The following is a 24,247-nucleotide window of genomic DNA, read 5'->3' as shown; positions in this document are numbered from 1 at the left end:
CAATCTATTACTGAGCCATCGGTTTATCCCTGAGAAAATATTGCTAGGCCAGGACCATTGCTCAATAAGAGTAATTTTGCATTGCCAATGGCTGTGCCCTTGTTTTGTCAAGGCTACATTACAGGCATTCTTTATTTTCTATAAGTCTGGGTTGTATTGTTTTGAGGATCCAGCTGATTCAGACTAGGTCAACCTCCATCCTCTCTGCATGAATTTCTTTATCATCATCATTTTCATTGTTTGGCCATCCTATGGGTGGATGGTTTTTTTCTTTTTTTCCTGGGATCTCAATTTCAATGCATTGAATAATGGCACTTTTCAGTTCATGGTTCATGACCCTCATTACTCCTTGCACGACCCCTGCTATTTTATTTATTTATTTCTTCACTTTTATTTCTATTCCCTACTCTCATTCCTCTCCTTCCACTATAGCAATCATTCTTGCTTAATTCTGACTTCTTTGTTGTGTTTGTCTTCCAAATGTGCACTGCTGTTTTATGTGCTTTTAAATTATGCAAACAGTATGATGTAAATATTTCAATCTTCTCAGGTTTTTTTTTTAATCAACTAGGTGCTTTTAAGATCTACCCATGTTGCCATGTGTACATCTAATCCTTTGCCTCTAATCTCTTTCTTTCTTGTTCCTAAGGCCTTGAAAGGGAACATCAGTGTCTGGCATGCTGACCCACTCTGATCATTCAGCTTTCTCATATGAGGTTGACATCAGAATCAAGAGGAGCCCCTGTGTGGTTTACCTAGGGCCCTGATCTATGACAAGAGGCATGGACTTTTAAAAAAATTGCTTGTCAAATTCTTGAAGGTGCAGTGATTTTTTTCTTGTGGGGAGGTGACTGCAAAACCCTACATTATCATGGAAGCAATGGGAAAAAAAAAAAACTTATTCTGAAGACAAGCCTCAGTTTCTTTATTAGTAACATGGAGATAATAATAGTACTGACATCATGAGGTTGCTGGGGTTAATATAAGATAATTTATGCAATGTGTTTAGTACTGTGTCTGACACATTGATAAATAGTTCGTAATTAGTATTCGAACTCTAAGCCCTGTGTTCCGCTCACAATGCAATGTGCTGCCTTGCAGCAAGAAGATTTGCTCTTTTATTAATGTGGACATTCTATGGATTATCTAAAATATGCAAGAGAAAACTAGGGATGGGGACTGATGTTCTGTATCATGATATTTAATTGTGAGCAGACACAGTCATGCTTCATGTGCAACGAACCGTGAAAGCTGAGCGTATGAACACAGCTTATTGTTGTAATCGAACACAACCTACAACAAAGTTCTTATCTCCCAATCAATACTCATAATTGTTACTGTGCTGCATGGTCATTATGCATAAATGGTAAATGGTATATACACACATCTACTAACTCTTACTACTCTTTCCAGCAGAGCATGTTTTAATTTTCCATTTGTACTTCTCATCTTGCTTTGTATTTCTAGTTTCATTAACCTTCATCCAAGTGATACAGGGAGGAGGGATGCAGGGAGGAGAAGAGCCTGGCTTGGGTTCACATGATAAAAGGCACAGAGGTCATTCTACAAAGGGGGTAATGGATGGCAGTGTGTGGGCACTGTGTTACAGCACAAAGGCTGGACAGTGTGAGAGAAACTCATGTATCTGTAGTCTCTCTTCTTCTCAGTGACAGACACACAGGGACTTCAGGGGGGCTCACTTTAGTCACACCCTGCTCAGGAGAGCAGGGGCTGGGGGGTGGGGGAGGCAATATTTGCACAAGAGATGAAGAAACTGTGCCCACTGGTTCTTATCCCTCAAAAACAATGGAACAAAGTTCACCTTTATGCTGAGCCTGAGAGCCTTATATTTTTTTGGCTTGACATTCCTGTAATGTAAAGGCTGGAAATGATAGTCCACAGGCTACATCCATCTCACTGCCTGTTTCTGTAAATAAAGTTTTATTAGAACACAGCCATGCCCACTTGTTTACTATTGTCTGCTTTCACCCTGCAGTAGCAGAACTGAGTAGTCATGGCACAGACCCTATAGTGAGCAAAGTCTAAAATATTTACTATCTGGACCTTCACAGAAAAAGTTTGCCAACAGTTGCTCTAACTGCATGTAATACTTTCTTTGTCTCAGATAAATGTGAGCAGGCAGTAGAGTGGTGAAGAGTATGCACTCTGAAGTCAGAGCAAAGTCTGCAACTTTCTTACTGTGTGATGTTAGTTCTCAGTATCCTCCTCTGTAAAGCAGGAAAGGTCTGCTATCTACCTCATAATGTTCTGGTAAAGAATCAATAGGATAATGCACATAAGGTGGTTAACAGTTGCCTGAAGTTTAGTAGTCATTCAGTGTGTATTAGCTATTTGTAAAAGTCAAAAGATAAGGAACTGAACAGTAAATGTAGAACACTGTGGGTAAGGAATACAATCACGCTGGGTGTTTTGTGTGCTGGGAAAGCATATTTTTTTTTCTTTTTTTTTTTTTTTTTTTTTTTTTGAGGCAGAATCTCACTCTGTTGCCTGGGCTAGAGTGCCATGGCATCAGCCTAGCTCACAGCAACCTCAAACTCCTGGGCTCAAGGAATCCTCCTGCCTCAGTCTCCTGAGTAGCTGGGACTACAGGCGTGTGCTACCATGCCCGGCTAATTTTTCTATTTATATTTTTAGTTGTCCAGCTAGAAATTTCTTTCTATTTTTAGTAGAGATAGGGTCTCACTCTTGCTCAGGCTGGTCTCGAACTCCTGAGTTCAAATGATCTGCCTGCCTCGGCCTCCCAGAATGCTAGGATTACAGGTGTGAGCCACCGCACCCGGCCTGGGAAAACATATTGTGATTGATTGCATGAGACTGGGTGAACGGAGCCCTGGTTGTTGGAGGTGAATTATGATGAGATATTTCCCAGGGTCTGGCCTGGTCACTTTAAGCATGTGAAGGTATAATAGAAGCTCTCTGCCCTCTCCCCTTGGTGTCTGCTCACACATGCAGGAAGCTGTGGAGAAAACAAGGGTTTCTTTCAATCAATGTGGGGTATCTTTTGTCCTCCTGTATCAGCGGGGCTCAGGTCAGATCAGATGTCCAGGAGTGAAAGCCTGTTACCATGTCCAATAGCTGTTCACTCAGGGAACCAGAAAGGGTGTGAACAGCTGCTGCATTTCATGTAGGGAAGCTAATGGGTGTCCAGGGTTCTTCCCCAGAGGTGCTGAAAGTCTGATCTGACCTGGGAAGCATTTCACAAGATAGAATATGAGAAAGAAAAATTCTAAATTAAAAAATGCTCTCTGCCATTGAGTGGCAACAAGATCACTTTCTGCCAATCTTGTTCCAAGGGCCATGTTCCCTGTGAAGCTGCTACTGAGCAGTGAAAGACCAGGTGGACTAGCTCAAATGTAAGGATTTAACTACTTCTTTCCCATCACACTTTTATTTCTTTGCTATAATAGGCTGCCGCTATTATTGTATGAAGTATTACTTTTATCCTACCATTTTTGCCGTTTATGACTTGCTCACATACCTGTCATTTATAAGCAAGACACTTTCCTTAGCTGCTGTGGTGGTGGCTGAACAAAATTTTGTAAGCAGTGACTCTTCTAAACGTTAGGTTAAGCACTTGTTTCCTTGTGTAGATCCACTGTAGAGCCTGATACATATTAGGTGCTCAGTAATTACTTGTTGAACAAAAGTTGAGTGATGATAAAACAATGAATGTATCAGATATAGTTCCTGCCTTTATGGACTTCAGGGTGGAAGTGGGAAAGGTAGACATTAATGCTGTTATGTGTGTGATGAATTCTAGAAATATGGTTTGTCTTGGGGAGGAAGCTGAGCTTCAGAAGGAAGGGAGGAAGAGAGGTACAGAGCTTGGCAGATAAGAAAACCCAGAGGGCTTCAGAAAGGGAGACTGAAGACTTCCCAGTTCAGTGAGGACTGGCTGTACTACCCCTACCTTGTGGTCTATATCATGCTTCTTCAACTTTAAAATAAGTCTCTCTTTACTTAAGCTAGCTGGAGTGGGCTTTTTTCTCTTACAATCAACCAATCCATGATTAAGATAGAAGTTCATGTCTAGCAGGGTATATGAACATGTAAACAGAGACAATTACAACAGTGCATGATTTGTGCTGTGAAGAAGATTATGTACAAAGTCCTTTGGGAGACCACAGGGTGAGTGTGTTTGTATTCACCTTCCCATGCATTTTGGAGCTGGGGACCAGCCTCATTCAAATGTTTTACAAATGATGCTCATTAAGATGCAGGGCAGTGCAGAAGAGAACTGATGATGTTCTACCATAGAATTCTAAACAGGCTGTCGACTAAGGCATAGCTGGTTGGTCATTGCTGTTTTGGGAACCCAGCCCAGGTTCCTTTTTAGTAATTGTCTTGTTGCTTTTCAAGGTCCTTCATTTTTCTGGCTGCACTCAGTCTCTATGTACTGTTTTCCTCTCTTGCCTGAGCTCACCCTTCATTCTGTTGAGATCATTCTTCACTGTGTTAGACAAAGTTGTACACTTTCCACTCCCATCTTTGTCACTGTCTTCCACCTATTCTTTCTCTACACATGTCAAAATCACCCTTTAAGGCCTAAATCATTCCCTACTCTTTTAAGAAGCCTTGTCTGATTGTACCACTCCAACCCACAGCTTCCTTCTCTTAACAATTCTTGTATGGAAATCATAATTGTTTTATTAAGGTTGGTGTTATTCTTCCTAACTAGAGTGTACAGTCTTGGAGGGTGGGGACCATATCTTAATAATTTTGTTCAGAAAATAGATATTGAGTTATGTGTTCAAGTGCCAGACACTGAGCTCAGTAATGTAGGGAATAAAGACAGTCTAATAGGGGAGAAATGATACTTTATAGAAATGCTTATATCTTAAAAATGGTAGAAAAAGGATAAGGTGTAGAGAAAAATAGGGATCAAGATCTGTGGGAGTTTAGAAGAGGAAAGAAGTGTTGACTTCCAGTAGGGAATGTAAAGGAAAGCTTTGGTGACACAATGGTGATTAAAGGTGGTTAAGATTTAGGCATATGGAGAATGGGGTGGAGGTAGGAATCCCAGTGCACCTTGGCAGTCAGTACTTTTAGTGGTATTTGCCCAGGACAGGGATTGGAAAGATTTTTCTGTAAAGGGCTTGACAATAAGCATTTCAGGCTTTGCAGACCATACAGTCTCCTGTATCAGTTACTCACTCTGCCACTGTGGTGGGAAAGCAACCATAGACAATATGTAAATGAATGAGCATGGCTGTGTACTAATAAAATTTTATTTATAAGAATAGGCAGTAGTCCAGATTTGGCCTACAGGCTGTTGTTTGCCAACTTCTGGTTTAGAGTGTTAAGTGATTGAGTATATAATGTAGTATATAATCACAGTTTCACTAATGCTCAAAATTAATAGATTAAAAACTAGAAAAAATCATCAAAATGTTGATAAAAGTTATCTTTGATTTCTGAGACTACAAATTACATTTTTTTTCTTTTGTATACTTTTTTTTATTTTTCCAGCCATTTTATAAGAACCAAGAATTAATTTTATCATGAGAAAAATAACACAAACTTTATTTACAGAATTAAAGTATAGACAGCAGGCAGGATATGTAACCCAGGGCTTGGCACATAGATACTCAGGACATCCCTGAGTTTTGCCAATTGGTACCTTTTCTGCAAGTGTTGCACCTAGTGCTAAGGAAACTATCATCTTTGCAATGCCAGCTTAGCTGGGACAGACAAGCTTGCATCAACACTGGGATGCTTTTCTGTTACCCTCTGTCATCAGCTCCACAAAGCCATTATGTTGTTCAAGAAACATTATAGCAAAAAGTCTTCCTAGATGGAAACTAAATTGATTTTCTGGTTCCACCCTTAACTCTATTTTATTGTGGTCTCTAAAGGGAGCTCAGGTTTTTTTTTAAAGTACTTTGACATGCTGCCAAGTCAGATATAAGATGGAATAATTGGGGACTTAGCCTTCACCCCATATCACAGAAATGTCAATGAAGCATGGTGAAATAACAACGGTCTGATTATACTTGAGCTTAGGAAAGAGACATTAGGCTTTAAATTCTAAGGTGGAGGTGCTGCTAATGATAAGAGCTATGATTTCTTGAATGCCTTCATTGTGCTTTTATTTTGTATGCCTCCTTGACCTTCAAAACAATACTTCGAGATAGACACACCTTTCCCTATTTGACAGGTAGGAAAAGTGAGGCTCAGAGACAACAGTTTACTCAAGCTTAAAAAGTGGGTCTATGGTAGTCAGGATTTGAACACAGATCTGCCTGATTTCAGAGGCTACTCTTTCTTCTTTGTTACTCTATTTTCTATTATATCTACTCCTTCTCTCACCACAAAAGGCATGTGCCCACAATTGAATCTTAAAGTAGCCCTGAAATGCTAGGGCAGAATTACTAACTGTCTGTATAGGGAAGAGGGTATGGCAAGCTGAATAGCTTCAGACAGTACAATTTAACACCGAATGATGAGAAATCACATGGGGTTGAGGGCCAAGATCCAAAGACATTTAAAAAAAGTTATAATTTATTTAAAATGTATATGCCAGCATAATTTTTTAATTGACAAATAAAAATTGTATATATTTATCATGTTCAAAATATTTTGAAATATGTATACATTGTGGAATGGCTAAATTAAGCTAACTAACATATGGATTACCTGACATACTTATCATTTTTGTGTGGTGAGAATACTTAAAATATATAAAGAAAATGTGGTATGTGTATATACACATATGCACACACCCACACACACACACACACACCATGGAATGGAAATGGGAAGGTTGGGAGGGGGCTCAGGGATCAAAAATTACCTACTGGGCACAATGTGCACTATTCGGGTGATGGGAACACTAAAAGCCCTTGCTCCATGCTCCACCACTATACAGTTCATCCATGTAACAAAAAACACCTGTACTCCCTAGATCTATTGAAATAAATAAATAAATAAAACATATAACTTCTACTCTTGTTAAAGAAAAGAATGCAACACTTTATTATTAACAATAGCCACCATGTTGTACAATAGGTATCTTGAACTTACTAATCTTGTCTAACTGAAATTTTGTATCCTTTGATCAACATCTCCCCAACCCCCCTACCCTATCCCCTGGTAACCACCATTCTACTCTTTACTTCTGTGAGTTAACTCTTTTTAGATTCTACATATAAATGAGGTTATGCAGCATTTGTCTTTCTGTGTATGGATCATTTCACTTAACATAATGTCTTTCAAGTTCATCCATCTTGTCACAACAGAATTTCCTTCTTTTTTACAGCTAAATAGTATTTCATTGTTTGCATGCATATATATAGTTTCTTTATCCATTGATCTGTTGAGGGGTGCTTCTGTTGATTCTATATCTTTGCTATTATGAACAATGCTATAATGAACATGAGAGTGCAGATATCCTTCCAACATACTGATTTCATTTACTTTGGATAAATACCGAATAGTAAGATTGCTGGGCAATATGGTATATTAGTTGTATTTTTAATTTTTGGAGGAACTTCCATACTGTTTTCCATAATGGCTGTTCTAATTTACTAATGTTGGGAATATTAACATTAGTACTAATTTACTAATAATGTACTAATGTTGGGAATACCAACAATGGGCAAGGGTTCCCTTTTCTCCACATCCTCACCAACACTTGTCTTCTTTGCTCTTTTTTGTAACAACCATTTTAATATATGTGAGGTTAAATTGTAGATTGTAGATTTAATTTGCATTTCTTTAATAATTAACGATTTTGAGTATTTTTTCTATATATCTCTTGGCCATTTGTATGTCTTCTTTTGAGAAATGTCTATTCAGATTTGTTTCCTATTTTTTAATTCAGTTATTTGTTTTCTTACTATTGAGTTGTTTGAGTTTCTTATATATTTTTGATATAAGCTCATTTTCAGATGTATGGTTTGCAAATATTTTCTTGCATTCTTTAAGTTGTTTCTTCACTCTGTTGATTGTGTTCTAGGCTGTGCAGAAGATTTTTAGTTTGATGTAATCTCATTTGTCTATTTTTGCTTTTTTTGCCTGTGCTTTGGGGGTCTTATCCAAAAACTCCTTGCCTAGATCAATGTCATGAAGTGTTTTCCATATTTTCTTCTAGTAGTTTTATAGTTTCAGTCTTACATTCAAATCTTTAATCCATTTTGAGTTGATTTTTGTATATGGTGAGAGATAGGAGTCTCTTCATTTTTCTTTTTTAATTTTTTCTCCAGCTTTGTTTTGTTTTGCTCAAGATGGTTTTGGCTATTCAGGGTATTTTGTGGTTCTATATGAATGTTAGGATTTTTTAAATCTCTGTAAAAAATGTCATTTGAATTTTGATAGTGATTGCATTGAATCTATTGTCTATGGTGGGTAGTATGGAATTTTTTAACAATATTAATTCTTCCAATCCATGGGATAGCTTTCCATTTATTTGTGTCCTCTTCAATTTTTGTCATCAATGTTTTATAGTTCTCAGTGTGTGGGTCTTTCTTTCATTAAATTTATTTCTAAGTTTTTTTTTTTTTCTGTAGCTATTGTAAATGGGATTTTTTTTTCTTGATTTCTTTTTTTGGGGGGGGTAGTTCATTGTTAGTGTATAGAAACTCTACTGATTTTCACATGTTGACTTTTAATCCTGCAGCATTATTGAATTCATTTATTAATTCTCACAGTTTTTTAGTGGAGTCTTCAGGGTTATCTATATTTAAGATTATGTCATCTACAAATAGGGAAAATTCAACTTCTTCCTTTCCAGTTTGGATGCCTTTTATTTTTTTTCTCTTGCTTAACTTCTCTGGCTAGGACTTACAGTACTATATTGAATAAAAGTGGCAAAAGTGGGCATCTTTGTCTAGTTCCTGATCTTAGAGAAAAAGCTTTACATTTTTTTTACTGTTGAGAAAAACATTAGCTGTGATTTTGTCATATATGGCCTTTATTGTGTTGAAGTACATATCTTTTATACCTAATTTGTTGAGAGATTTTGTCCTGAAAAGATATTGAAGGGTAATGTTGGCCTAATGCGGTTTGGAGACAGAATTGTTTCTTTCTCAGGGGATCTCAGTCTTTTATCTCTTAAAGCCTTCAACTGATGGGATGAGGCCCACCCACATTATGGACGGTAATCTGTTTTACTTACAGTCTGCTGATTTAAATGTTAAGATCATCTAAAAAATACCTTCACATCTAGGCTGGTGTTTGACCAAACATCTGGGCACTATAGCCTAGCCAAATTATCACATAAAATAAACCATCACACTATGTAAATGTCCACTCAAACTTTGTTCCTTCTATATTAGATGCAAATAATAGTAGTATATGCAATTTAAGGTTGCTGTGAGACTTAAACAAGCTAATGCATATACTTTTCAGAGGGCTGTTGTATGATAAGCACTCAATAGATTTGAGCTAATATTATTGTAGCAAGATTACAAACTTGTCTTAAATTTGTCTAGTTAGTATCATCTAAGAAACATGAGGAATTTTATGCATTGCCTTAAAAATGCCCTCTTCCTATCATGAGGGAAAATTGAAAATTACCATTTATTAAATCAGAAATAAACAGCGCAGAGAGGTCAAAGGTGGTGTGATTGGCTGTAGGTCAAACCACAAGTCAAGCAGAAATAGTGCAGGGTTTTTAGCCTCTGTAAGGCACTTCCCATTAGGCTGTCATCATTTATCATATTCCATTCACTTACAGATGGAGCCATTTCCCTAGGGTATTTTCCAAGAAATTCACATGTAAATCCTGGTAGTGAAGTGGGGCTTCTTTTACTAAGATCTGAAATGTCAAAGCAGTTGGAATGTTCAGAATGTCAAGCATTCTCAAAGTTAACAGCAATTTTTGTTTCTGTAATTTAATTTAGAGGATACAAGCTAAATGACCTGTCATGATGAGGAAGACTGTTGTGGTAATTTAGAGTCTGGGCTCTGGAGCCAGAGTACTTAGGTTGAAATCCTGGATGTGTGACTTTTTAGCTACACAATCTTGGGCATGTGACCTCACACCTATGTGCCTAAGTTTCCGCAAATATAAAATGGAGATAATATTATAGTACCTATGTCATGAGTATTATAATGGTGGTAAGGCAGTGGCTAGAACATAGTGAGCATTAAATAGAGTTTTACTATTATTATCATCTTCATCATTATCACTGCCATCACCACTATCCAGGTAGTATATTCCATATATAATGTCTTTCCAATCTGGTTTTTACTGTCCCAGGTTTTAAAATGTAAAATGTAATTGGTATTAGCAAGACTCTCTTGTTTAAAAATAGCAAAATCCAACCCAATCCAATTCAAAACTAGTTTAAGACAAAAGGGGAATTCTTAGGCTTGCCTGTAATAAAAAATCTATACCATCAGGATTCTCTCTTTTTTTAACTTAATCTCCATTTTTCTCTTTGTACTAGCTTTATTTTCTTAGCCTGGCTTATCCCTGTAGCAGAGAGCATTTTCTCTGGAAGATTTGTTCTTATATACATATAATGTAACAACCGAATTGGAAAAGGTACTTCCATCCTAGCTTCTCTTTGAAAAATCCCAGGGAAGCACTCTGATTGGCCAGGTCCCATGCCTGCCCACTGGACCAGGATAATGATTGGCCCATCCAGGGTCATGTGCCAATTCCCATAGAAGAGAACAGGCACTATTTCCACTAGAGAATTACTGTATGGAAAATATCAACTGGAAAAGGGCCTTAGAAGTCAAACAGTGCTGTCTAATACTCAAATTTGATAGAATTGCTCTTACCCTGTATTCTGCTCTTCCCTACTTCCATGCCATTACATTCATGTAAGGATGTGTGTGATTCTCTATGAGGAGGTAGTTGGAGGGCCCACAGTTTTTTTGAGGCAGTGCTGTCTATGTATAATCAAAAAAAAAAAAAAAAACAAAAACCTCCCTGTGTTCCTGATTCACACCTTGGTTAGGAGTTGGGAGAAGTTTGGAGTGCGAGTTGGGTGCCTCATCCCTCACCATTCCCAAAATGAGAACCACTAAGGTAGATTCTCCTAATGTAATGACTTTAATACAAACCAACTGGGAAAAGACAAATGAGGCTTAATGAAAAGTGTGAATTATGCACTGCATTCTGAGAAACTCTGTTTTGCAATTTCAGTATATAATTGAAAAATTAATATCAAGGATAGTATTTCCAGGTAGACTTTCTGAAGAATCAGCACTAACAAAGCTATAAACCTTTACAAAGATTATAAAAGTTGTTTGTAAATAGTTTTGTTAAATGATTAAAACACTTACTTTCTTTAGTAGATTAAACATTCCCTCTGAGATTTTGTTTAAACTTGAAATTTGCCTAGCAAAAGAATTTTAAAGAAACTAATGCTGAGTGAAGCCATAAGACCAAGCTGGAAAGAACTTGAGACTTTATGCAGCATTTTTGGAGGTGAATGAGGAAAGAGGTTTGGGGACCTCATGATTCAGTATGTAAAATTGCACTTAATCCACATGTTTTGAATATTGTACTCTAACCTCATTTGTGCCCTGGGAACCCAAATCCAGCGTATTTGAATCAGCCTCTCCAGACAGAGGTAAATTCCTAGGTTTCTGCAGGAGTGCTAGAAGAATACCACCTTTCTGGTGGGGTTTGAGAGTGACTTTTTTTTTTTTTTTGTAAGGACATTCAAACAGTCTTGCTTTCTAAACTATATGTACCTGCTCTTTCAGAGTTATGTGGCATTTATAATTTTTGAGCATTTCTGGGGTTTTGTAGCAGGTGCTTTCTACTTGTAGGGCTTGTCCAGAGCTAGCTTGAACTTTAGATTCATTTAGGTTACAAGAGAGTTACCACATGTCCATTTGCTTTCCATCTTCCACAGTTTTGTATCCTTTCCTGTTATCTTTGCCTCTATGGGTATTTGATTTAAAATGCACTTTATCGTCACTTTAGTGGTGATTAACTAGAAGTTGTAACCAGATTTTATTTATTTATTTTGAGATAGGATCTCACTCTGTCACCTGGGCTAGAGTGTAGTGGTGTCATCCTAGCTAACTGCAACCTCAAACTCCTGAGCTTAAGCGATCCTCCTGCCTCAGCCTCCTGAGTATCTGGGACTACAAGAAGTGCACCACCACAACTCGCTAATTTTTCTATTTTTTGTGGAAATGGGGGTCTCTTGCTCAGGCTGGTCTCAAACTCTTGGCCGTAAGCAATCCTCCCACCTCACCCTCCCAAAGTGCTAGGATTACAGGTGTGAGCTACCGTGCCCAGCCCAATCAACTTTTTTGATTTGACAATATATTTTGAAAATATTGTCATATAGTTTAATATTAGATACTGTGATTTTTAATGATTACATACAGTTTGATGATTGGATCAACTATAATTTATGTAGTTACTATGTTTATGTATATACTTAAATTATTCTTATTTTTCATAATTATGAAAAATGTGATAAGTATTCTCGTAACTGTAACTTTGTGCATCTGATTTTGTCCTTAGGATAAAATATGATACTTTAAAGGCATTTGGTATATGTGGGTGGGAATATATTAGTTTATGCTCTTGGATCCTTCAGGGACAGCCAATGCTCTTCTGCCATTTGAAGAATTTGGATGAGGGTTTGAGAACCGTGGCTCTATGAGACCATCACAAAATGGTGGTCATGTTAATAAGGTAGAATCAATGAACAGATATCCAGGGAAAACAGGCTTAAAGCACTTGAGAAAATTTTCTGGGGCCCATAATTAACAAGTGGCATGGACAAGTTGACTCTGATTGACTCTAAGACATGCCTGAACCACTGTCCTGCACTGCCCTCGAACCCCACTTCAGGGTGTAAGAATTCAAAAGGGGTCTACATTTATGAAATCCAGTGAGATAGATAGTTATACATCACACCTCACACACATTTATGATTCAAGCACCTGAAGTTACCGCCTGACTGCTATGAGATTTTAAAATGTAGACCCAATCTTTCAAATGAGACAAAAAAGGAAGAAGACCAGCTTGTTATTGAATTTATACTTGGATAAAGGCACTTTGCTAATCCTTGAAACAATGTTAAAAGCTGAGATGGATTTTGTCTGTTTTATAGATGAGGACACTGAGGCTCAGAGGAAAACAAAAAAGAAAAGCTTTTCTTTTCTTTTTTCCCCCCAATGTCCCACATAATATCAGAGGTAGGATTTAGCACCAAGTGCCTTTGTCTCCAAACTGATACTGCTTTTAACGTATTAGGATCAGTGACTTAGGAAACACCTGAAGATTCAAGGACTTTGGAAATAATAGAACAAATCTGAAAGATTAGGTATGTTGTCTGATAGAGTTGCTATTCGTTGTCAGATAAGGACAAATGGATGTGTCTCAAACCTTCATTATGCCTCTAGAAGCTCTTAAAATTCAATCCTACTTGTCATATTCATCAAGAAACTACAAAAATAGGATTTAGCTCATTTTATTGTTAAGTACACAGCTGGCTCAAATTGAGAGTATTTGTCAATGGGCCATTGTGACTTGAAAGTAGGGAGAGAAGACACATTGAGAGAAGTTCTGTTGTGGTACTTAAGAAATTTCATTAATGCCTTGGATAGTGGAATGAGCATGGTTATTAAATATCCCATTGACAGCAAGTTGGATGTGTTGGCTAATGCCTTGGAAACAGGATTGAAATTGAAAATGGCCTTAACAATTGGAAGAAGTGGGAAGATAGAAAAAGGGTGAAATTCAATTGCTAGAAAAATTGATGGTTGAAAGAAACATCAATATGCTCTACTGTTTCATTAAATCTATCAAATGGAAGAATATCAGGGCTGCTGGCCCATGGTGGTATTGCTGATGATGATGATTGAAAGTCACATCCTGAGTTTTCTAGGAGATAACAGTAGAAATCAATGGATGAATAATTGATTTTCATGCCTGTGGGAAAGATTAGGTGATCTAAACAGTATTGATTTGCCTTGAATGGCAACATATGACTGACTGAGTCATGTTTAACTAAGTCCTTCCAGCTATGATATTTAAGTTAAATTCTCTATTTCTTCTTCTCCAGAGAGAGCCGTATTTTTAAAAATCTGGTAGTAGGAGAATCCATTTTAAGATTGTACTTTATGGCAAACACAAGATGGGGGTCCAAGGTTGTGGGAAAGCCTCTTTTCTGTCATTGAGTGGCATGCAATGTTAGTATGTGATAATCAAGCAGCAAAATGGGAGTTAGGGACCAGCCAGGGAAACGTAGCAAGACCTTGTATCTAAAAAAATAGTAGTCCCAATTACTCAGGAGGCTGAGGTGAGAGGATTGCTTGAGCCTAGGAGTACAAGGCTGTGGTGTGCTGTGATCACACCACTGCACTCCAGCCTGGGTGACAGAGTGAGACTCTGTCTCTACCAAAAAAAAAAAAATATATATATATATACACATATCAGGGCATTTATGACAAGCTGAATAATAATCTCCATTCATGACTCTCCTTCCCCTATATCTTTTTCTATCCATTGAGATGTATAGTAGGATCGATCTCTCTCTCTCTCTCTTTCTCTCTCTCTCTCCCCTGCCTCCTTTTCATTCAGTGGCCCCAAAACTCTGCAAGTTCCTAAACTGCAGTCACAGTCTTCCTCCCATCCCCATTTATAAAATAGATTTACTTGCTTGTATACCTACATATTTCAGAATTCTGGATGGGAAATCTGAAGGCTCATTCCTATATAAAATTAGAGTGACATATTAATGTAGCATGAAATGGGATCACCTTGTTCAACTCTTGCCTTTTGAACTCTTGATGTATTTTGCTATTTTTCATTTCAGGTTGCACGTGTTTTTCACTGTAGCTCATTTTGGGGGGCATTTCAGGTTTGAAGACTAATGGGCACTTATTGCAGGCTGTCTGCATATGTTCCAAACATGGAAGCCTTTGGGAAATTGCTTGTGGAAAAAGGGGCTGTTGTACTTAAAGACTTTAAAATAGCACAGTATGGCAAGTTGAATGGAAACTTTAACCTCCTCAAAGTGTCCAAGTTTCCTATAAGGCATGAACTGAAGTCCTTGGATGACTGCCTGGACACCTGATATCCAAAAGTACATCCCCTCAGTTTCAGAAATACACAAAACCTATGTTTGTGTTTGAGAGCAGAGGAGGCCTTAAGAGGAGAGCAAGTAGAGTGGACTAGAATTTTCTGTGTTTAAACACATAGTGGTATAGTAGTAAGAGCAGCTGTGGGCACAGGAAATTTATAAGATTAGTACATACCATAAGCCCTTAAACTAGGTTCACCAATTGTTATCTATCTTTTGTCTCTCTCTTCCTTCCTCTTTCATTATCTGGCTCGCTCTGTCTCTCCACATACAATACACATGTACACAACACACTTAATTACTTGTGTGTGTGCTGAACCATTAGAGTGTAAGTTACAAACATCTTGGCGCTTTGTCCATGAGGCTTCAGCAACAATTTCCTATCAGATTTTGAGATAGTTTGTTATACAGCAAACACTGGCTGATGCAAGGTGCTAGAGTGTATCATAACAGAAGGTATTGAAGGTTGCAATGAAGTCAGACACCTGAGCTGAGTCTTTTCCTACTTAGTCTACTTCAGGGAAAGTATCTTGAAAATAAAAATAGAAATAAGAGGAACATGTCAAGTGGGAATAAAAGGCTACGAGGGCATTAGAAATGGACACAGGTACTTGTTGAGGCTGAGACGAGTGGCAGAAGTAGACTTTGTCACAAATGTTTGCAAACTGTAAGGACTAATTTTTTGGGCCATAGTAATAAAAATATGGGGGAGTAAGATGAATAGCTTTAAATTTGAGTTAGCATTGGTCATACATTTCATGCTGTAAAGGCATTGATAACCTGGATAGCCATATTTGACTTTTTTTTTTTTTTTTATCAATATCCTGTACATATGGGTCTTTTTTCCCCCATTGCATTATAATTAAAACCAAATCATATTGGGGATATATGGAAACTGGCTGATGATCATGATATAATGAAAGCAGAAGTATCAGGGGTGCATAATAAAACTTAGGCTATACCTTTGGAAGATAAGAAGCCATTGTGGCTTCCAGTAGAGAGAACATAGTTCAAAGATGGTCTAACACCACTACTTGTGTTTACATGATATGGCTCCAGGTTGGAAGTTGGAGTCCTTGACTTTTCTCCTACAGCTCAAGTAAGGCCAACTCCACATGGCCATCTCACTCTCAAATATGCCTGCAACCGTCTTATTTATTCACATTGTTGAATCTCGGGGTATCTGTTTCTCTGTATTTTAATTATTCATTACTTACATCCATCCAGATCAACTACCTTATTTTTACCTGGAACTCTTTACTTGTGAAATGACAATAAAGTATTGACTTTGTCATCTTTTAGGATCAGATACAGGGCTAGATTAGAGTCTATACAGTACCAATGAATAGTAACGGATATTGCTATTTGTGTCATCCATTCATAAAATAAATAATTATTGCATATCGTTATGTCCTGGGCACTCCTCTGGAAGTAAGAGATTGAGCAGTGAGCAAGGACAAGTTCCTTGACTTCCAGGACTTTATAGTTTAGTTGTTACTTACTCATTTAACAAATATTTATTAAACAACTTTGTACTGGGTTTCAGTTTACTAACTGGAGTTTCAAAATAGGTTATGGAGACTTGGAAGGGGGATTAATACACTAAATTTTCTTCATCAAGACAAGAAAGGAACTTTATAACCAAAGCCTAATCCAGAATCAGCCACGTTGGAAAAACTGCAGAAATTTTCCTCAAAATCATTTCTTTTTTTGTTATTTTTGGCCTCTCCCATCCTTTACAAGTGCCTCAGAACAGCTCTTCTCCTGCCATGTCTGCAATGTAGAGAGATAGCCAGTCTAATTCTATCTATAAAGCCATTTCCCTGCATTCCCTTCAGACTTTATGCAGCAATATAAATCTCGGATAATGTGTCCAGGTTAGCAGAGTTACTTAAAAGAGCGGACAGTCAGTGTGGCACATTTATTAACATCATATATAACAGGGCTGTAACTGTACAGTAACTTTCTATTTAGTCAAAAGGTGGGGAAAAGTGCTGCTAAGGTTTATGGAGCTGGCTCTGGACCGGTGAGGTGAGTTATGTACCCAAATAGTTCTTGTGTATCATAAGCTGGAAGCTAATAAACCATCTTTAAACTGTACACCGTCTCTCCATTAGAAGAAATGGATCTATTATTTTCTGTCTTTGGAATGGCATAATAATGACTCTACTGGAAAAAAAAAAAGAACACAAAACAAACCAAGAAAAAACCTGAGCAGCTTCCTGACTGCTCTCAACAGAAGCTTTTCTACCCACATGCTATATGAGACAGGTCATTTAGGGAAGAGGAAATGCTTTTTAGGCTGTTGAGGAGCTGGTGGGATGTCAGCACTGAGGAAGTTGTAGATCATATGTTGTCATTTCCATTCTACAGCAGTAAGAGTCCTTGGCCCGCTAGCTTAGTTAATTGAAGTTGTAGGCTTCAATGAGGCAGTTAAGCACTTATTACAACACAGTGCTATACGGTAATTACCTGTTTACTTATCTGCCTCACTCCCTGGACTGTGAACACTTTGAGGGTATGTACTGTGTCTTATTCATTTTTTTTCCCTCAAAGACTCTAAGACCTTTATGTGTCTAAGAAAAAAATCTTTGTAACTTATTCCAAACTTGCTTTTGTTTTCTCTTTCCGTCACTGTGATGACAGCTACTATGTCTGTCTGATGTACTGCAGAGTCCTAATTCAACTGGGGAATACCTTGCCTACAGTATGGGAAACAAATATGTATTGACTCAAATTAAATGCATTTAATTTAAATTGTCTTTAAATAAATTTATTGCACCAGGGCAATAGCTGTATTCATCTAGAGACTTTTACCAGGAAAACCTTTACAAAGAGAGGAAACTCTGAAGGCACCAAGAATGGGGGAGGTTGATCTTTGTTTTTGTAACAGTTGAGAATCCCAAATCTGAAAATTTAAAATCTGAAGTGCTCCAAAATCCAAAACTTTTTGAGAGCTGACATAACACTCAAAGGAATGCTCATTTGAGCATTTTGGATTTTGGATATTTGGATTTGGGATGTTCAACTGGCAAGTATAATGCAAATATTCCAAAATCTGAAAAAATCTGAAATTTTAAACACTTCTGGTCCTAAGCATTTTGGGTAAGAGATAGTCAACCTGCAGTAATAATTGCATCCCTAACAAGGTGACTTCTAAATTCCATTAGGAGATGCCATTAGTAGGCATCTACACTCATAGCCCCTCTGAGCTCTATCTGAGCTCTCAGACACACAGAGCTGTTCCAGAGTCCTCCCCTCTCTCTGCCGGTTACAGGTTTTAGATAACCTGTTTCCCACACTGCACTCCATTGCACCAGTGAGAACCATGTCATAAAATTCTGATATATGAAGCAGCAAAACATATGATATACTAAAATAGGGAGGACTTATTTATATCAAAGATGAATTCTTTGTACTGTAAAAATATTTCTAAGAAATTCCCTTAAATATTAATAATTCTCATAGCATATTTATAATATTGCTTAATTTAAAACAGTTACATTTACATATAATCATCTCTAACTTATTAAATAACTTTTAATGGTTTCCATGGTATAATCCTAAAATAATTTATGACCATTTTCTCAATAATAAAAAAATTAAACTATAACTCAGAATCTACTTCACCAAGCCCTGATCCAGTTTCGTGGCCTATGACCACTAGCTGAAGAATCTGTCTCACATTGGAGCTTAATATCACTCAGTAAATGCTTTCTTCTTCACTTTTTGCTAGAGCTTGTACACATTTATAAGATAATCTATATGGGTGATGTTGTGTGCACTCTAATGTGCCCCCAAAGGGAAAAAGTGACCAATGCTTTTGCTAAAATATACTAAAGCAAGGAGACATTTTTGGAAATGATTCTTTAAGTACTAGAAGAAAGATTGAGCATGAGAAAGCAGATGTAAGAGGGAGCAACAGCCAGGGAGAGCATCTATTTCCATCATCTTCTTAGGGAGTTACTGAGAATGCGTTTTAAGGTTCAACTTTGCTAGAGAAAAAAATCACTTAGCAATTTTACTCAGAATATTTTTGTGCTGAAATTGTCTTTTCACTTGACACTCCTTTGCCTTATGCCCTGTTTTTTCTTTTCTTTTCCTTTTTTAAATTGGTTAACAAGTGCTAAACAGCCGATAGGTAGGCGTGTTATTTTCTAGGAACATGGCAAATGCACACAGTGAGGTTCTCATGTTCAAGAATTATAGCAGAGTTTTCTACACTGTGAGTACAGAAAGGAGGATCCCATAATACTGACTGATTCATTAAGCCTTGTTTGAAATTTCCCTTGTAGGGAAAACTGAGGATTTTTTTTTTTTTGATTGGGAGTATTATAAAACGGTTCATACTTTGAGGAAGAAGTTACACTGGATAGTCTCAAGTCCTTCCAAACTTCGCTTAGCATTAGATGCTAGAGGACAGTGCAGTCTGCAAACAAATATCTAGGAGGTTTCCCCTCATTAGCTGCCAACTATGGCCAGAGCTGATTCTGCAGTGGGTTCAGAGAACCTCTTTTTTGTTGTTGTTAAATTAGAGAAGTCAAGAATCAACAGAAACAGCAGATACGAAAGGGAGAGACACAGACTAGAGTTGGCTTGGGGAGCTTCTTTTGAAACCAGGGAAAGGTTAAAAATCGATAGGTTCTTTGAGGGGAGCAGGAGGTGGAAGATAACGCCTGCGTTCCTGCAGTGCCCGGGGCGAATAGCTGTGTTCATCTAGGGAGCTCTGTGGCACTGCTACAGAGGGTGGCATCACAGTTCTCAGCTTCCTGGCTTTGACAGTGACTTCTATGTCCAAGTTTGAAAGAAGAGTCCAGGTATTACCCATTATCAAGGAACTGTGCAGGCACAGGCAAATAAGCATGTTTGCAGAGGCCGCTGTGAGATGAAGACCACAGGGTCTTTTTTCACAGAGTCTGTACAGTATAAGAACCCCCAGATTGGCCAGTTTGATGACTATGTGTCTAGGAAATGTCCTATTTGCTATGAATCTTCCCGATGTTCAGTGACTATCTTGTATCTGAATATCTGAATCTCTGGCAATACTAGGCAATACTCAATAATTCCTTTCAGTAGGTTTTCCATATTTTTTTTGGTTTTTCTTCTTCTCCCTTGGGGATACATATAATTCATATATTGGCTTGTTTCACATAGTCCTATAGTTCTCCGAGTGGTAGTTCATTCTTCCTTTATTCTTTTTCTCTGAATCTTTGAATGGCTGTGTTAGGTAGAAAGCCTTGTTTTCAAACTCTCAAATTCTTCTGCATGTTCTTGCCTGTTGTTGAAGCTTTCTGCCTTGTTTTTAAAGTTCCCTAAATGACTCTTTAATTTCTTTAAGTTCTGTTATATTCTTCCTTATGTTATCTAGCTCTTTAGTTACATTTCCATTCTTTTCATTGATGTCCTGAAATATTTTTTTGGCTTCTTTATGTTGGTTTTCAACTTTCTTTTTAATCCCATTCATTTTATTTGCTATCCATATTCTGAATTCCATTTCTGATATTTCAACAATTTTCTTTTGATTGAGTTCTGTTACTGTACATCTATTGTGATCCTTTGGGGGTGTTGAACTAGCTTTTTTTTTTTTTTTTCATGTTGCGGGTGTTCTTTTGCTGTTTTTTTTCTCATCTGAGACCCCTTCTTTTAGCTCAGGTGAGATAGGCTTACCAGTTCTTTGCTAGAAAATCTCCTACTTAGTGAGATGAAGGAGCAGTCCCTACATGGTGCTTTTGTGACCTACTCTGGAAAATTGCCTCAGTAGTAGAGGGACAGATGTACTGAGAGCCTGTAATGCAGCTGTTATGTGATGTGCCATTCCCCTGTGATTGTCACATTTCAAGCTGGTGCTGGATGATCTCCATGCAGAGTATGTGTTGTTCCCCAGGCTCTGGTGGAGGGCTGGGTGAGTCCCACTCCACTAGGGCTGGTGTTCCAGGAGATTGCCCTGCTCAGGTCTCCCCATGGTGGTGGCAGTGGCTGCTGGGCAAGGCTATCTAGGCAGTTGTGGGTGTCAGGGCTGCAGGACACTGGACCATGGGGGTGGTTCCTGCCAGGTGTTGAGTGGGAGCCTCGGTGGTGGAGCCACAGGGCCGGACCTGGTGGCAGCACAGTAGCCTAAGGGGCAGGGTTGCAGGTCCTGTTGGCAGTGCGGGGGCCTCAGGGACGGGACTGCATGGCCTGGCGGCAGTGTCGGGATGTGGGGTTGGGCCTCCAGGAGGCCAAGGCTCTCCCCTTACCCAGCTCTCACCAAGGTAGTCACTGTGGTGCTTCTCAGTGTCTGTGGTGCCTGCTCTGCTCAAATACCCCATGGCTGGGAGGGGTGCTAGGATCCCAGTCATGGGACATGCAAGAGCATCTGTACCCCCTGTTGCCTCCCCGCCCTGGCTGGGGCACTGTGGAGGCAGCTGCAGCTAAATCTGGCCCTGTATAGACCAGGAATTCTGGACCCAAGAGCTCAGAATGGCATCAACTTCAGCAACCCAGGAACAGAAGCCACCAGGACCCTGCTGTGCCTCCTCCACAGTGCAATGTTGCTGCACAGACTCCAGGCAGGTCTGTGATCAGTCCAGAGGTCTGTGGTGGTATTGAGTTTCTCCTCACAGCTCAGGCCGCAGTGTCTGCAGGGGGAATGTGGAGTCCCAGGGTTCTCTCCTCCTGTCCTTCCCTGAGTATGGATGCCCCCCCCCCCCACGTACTTTCTGATCTTGCTGAATGGATCAACCTGACACCTTCTCCTTCACTCTTATTGTCCTCCGTTGCTTCTCTGATGATTCACATTGCTGTCTCCAAGAAGACCCATCTGTAGTTGGGCATCCACCTGCAACTTTTGATCCTCCCCTTGAGAGTGGCATGTGTGGGCTGCTTTTAGTCCATCATCTTTCCTCTAACCCCTGCAAATAACATATTAAGACCAATTATGGCCAGGCACGGTAGCTCATGCCCATAATCCTAGCAGTCTGGGAGGCCGAGATGGGAAGATCGCTTGAGCTCATGAGTTTGAGACCAGCCTGAACAAGAGTGAGACCCCCGTTTCTACTAAAAATAGAATAATTAGCTGGGTGTGGTGGTACGTGCCTGTAATCCCAGCTACCCAGGAGGCTGAGGCAGGAGGACTGCTTGAGCCCAGGAGTTTGAGGTTGCTGTGAGCTAGACTGATGCCATGGCACTCTAGCCTGGGCAGCAGAACGAGAATCTGTCAATAATAAATAAATACTAATTATTTTAAACTGATGGCAACTTACTCTGGCTAGAAATAAAGAATATACACAAGCAAAGAGGACACTAAAAAAACTCTACACTTTAACTCCATCTTCCCTGCTTTTTGACTTTCCATTGTTTCTATTTTTAACCTTTGTACTATCTATCCCTTAAAAAGTGGTTGTTGTTATTTTTTTTTGTTTCATCTTATTATGGGGGATACAGAATTTCAGGTTACATACATTGCCCTTGTACCGCCTGTCCCCCCAAGTCAAAGCTCCAGGCGTGTCCCTTCCCCAGACAGTGTGCGTTGCACCCATCATGTAGGTATATATCCCTCCCCTCCCCACCCCCCCTTCCCGAGTCAGCACCTTCAAGCGTGACCATTCCCCAAACGGTGCGCAATGCACTCATTATGTAGGCATACCCCCATCCCCTCCCCCCACCCCCCACCTCAGTCTGATATCTGATTGGTATCGTTCCCAGATGTGTATTTAGGTGATGATCAGGGAAACCAATTTTCTGGTGAGTACATGTGATGCTTGTTTTTCCATTCTTGGGATACTTCACTTAATATAATGGGCTCCAACTCTCTCCAGGAGAACCATAGAGATGTCGTATCTTCATTATTTCTTATAGCTGAGTAATATTCCATGGTATACATATACCACAGCTTACTAATCCAATCATGTATTGATGGGTATTTGGGTTGTTTCCACATCTTTGCAGTTGTGAATTGTGCTGCTATAAACATTCGGGTACATGTGTCTTTGTTATAGAATGACCTTTTTTCCTTTGGGTATATGCCCAATAATGGGATTGCTGGATCAAATGGCAGGTCTACTTGAATCTGTTTAAGATACCTCCATAATGCTTTCCACAGGGGTTGCACTAGTTTGCAGTCCCACCAGCAGTGTATGAGTGTTCCTGTCTCTCCACATCCACGCCAACATGTGTTGTTTTGGGATTTTTTGATAAAGGCCATTCTCACTGGGGTTAAGTGATATCTCATTGTGGTTTTGATTTGCATTTCCCTGATGATTAGGGATGTTGAGCATTTTTTCATATGTTTGTTAGCCATTCTTATATCTTCTTTTGAGAAATTTCTATTCATGTCATTTGCCCACTTTTTGATTTTTGTTATTATTTTGATAGGTTTTTCTTTAAGTCTTCCTACTTAGGATATGAGTGGTTCACATACTACAATTACAATGTTAGAATATTCTGCATTTGTCCTTGTACTTACTATTACCAGTGATTTTTATATGTTCAGATGATTTCTTATGTGTTAACATCCTTTTCTTTCATATTGAAGAACTTCTTTGAGCTTTTCTTATAGAACAGGTCTGATGTTGATGAAATCCTCAGCTTTTGTTTGTCTGGAAGGCTTTATTTTTCCTTCGTGTTTGAGGGATATTTTTTGCTAGATATAATATTCTAGGATGGATGTTTCTCTCTTCAACACTTTGAATATACATCCTATTCTCTCCTGGCCTATAATGTTCCTGCTGAGAAGTCTGTTGCCAGACTTTTTGGAGCTCCTTTATATGTTATTTGCTTTTTTTCCCCCTCTTGCTGCTTTAGGATCCTTTCTTTATCCTTAACCTTTGAGAGTATGATTATTAAATGCCTCAAGGCAGTCTTATTTGTGTTGGATCTACTTGGTGTTCTATGACCTTCTTGTACTTAGAAACTGATATCTTTTTCTAGGTTTGGAAAGTCTCTGATATTTCTTTGAATAAACTTTCTACCAAAGTCTATTTCTCTCTACCTCCTTTTTAAAGCCAATGACTCTTACATTTACTCTTATGAGGATATTTTCTAGATTTTACAGGTGTGCTTCATTTTCTTTTGTTCTTTTTGCATATTTCTCCTCTGACTGTGTATTCTCACATAGCCTGTTTTCAAATTCACTAATTCTTTCTTCTGCTTGATTAATTCTGCTATTGAGAGATCCTGATGCATTTCTCAGCTTGTCAGTTGAATTTTTTAGCTCCAGAATTTCTGCTTGATTTTTTTTT

The sequence above is a fragment of the Eulemur rufifrons genome, chromosome 6 (genome assembly GCF_041146395.1).
Source record: "Eulemur rufifrons isolate Redbay chromosome 6, OSU_ERuf_1, whole genome shotgun sequence".
In the NCBI taxonomy this organism is placed as follows: Eukaryota; Metazoa; Chordata; class Mammalia; order Primates; family Lemuridae; genus Eulemur; species Eulemur rufifrons.
This window is presented reverse-complemented; position numbering follows the sequence as displayed.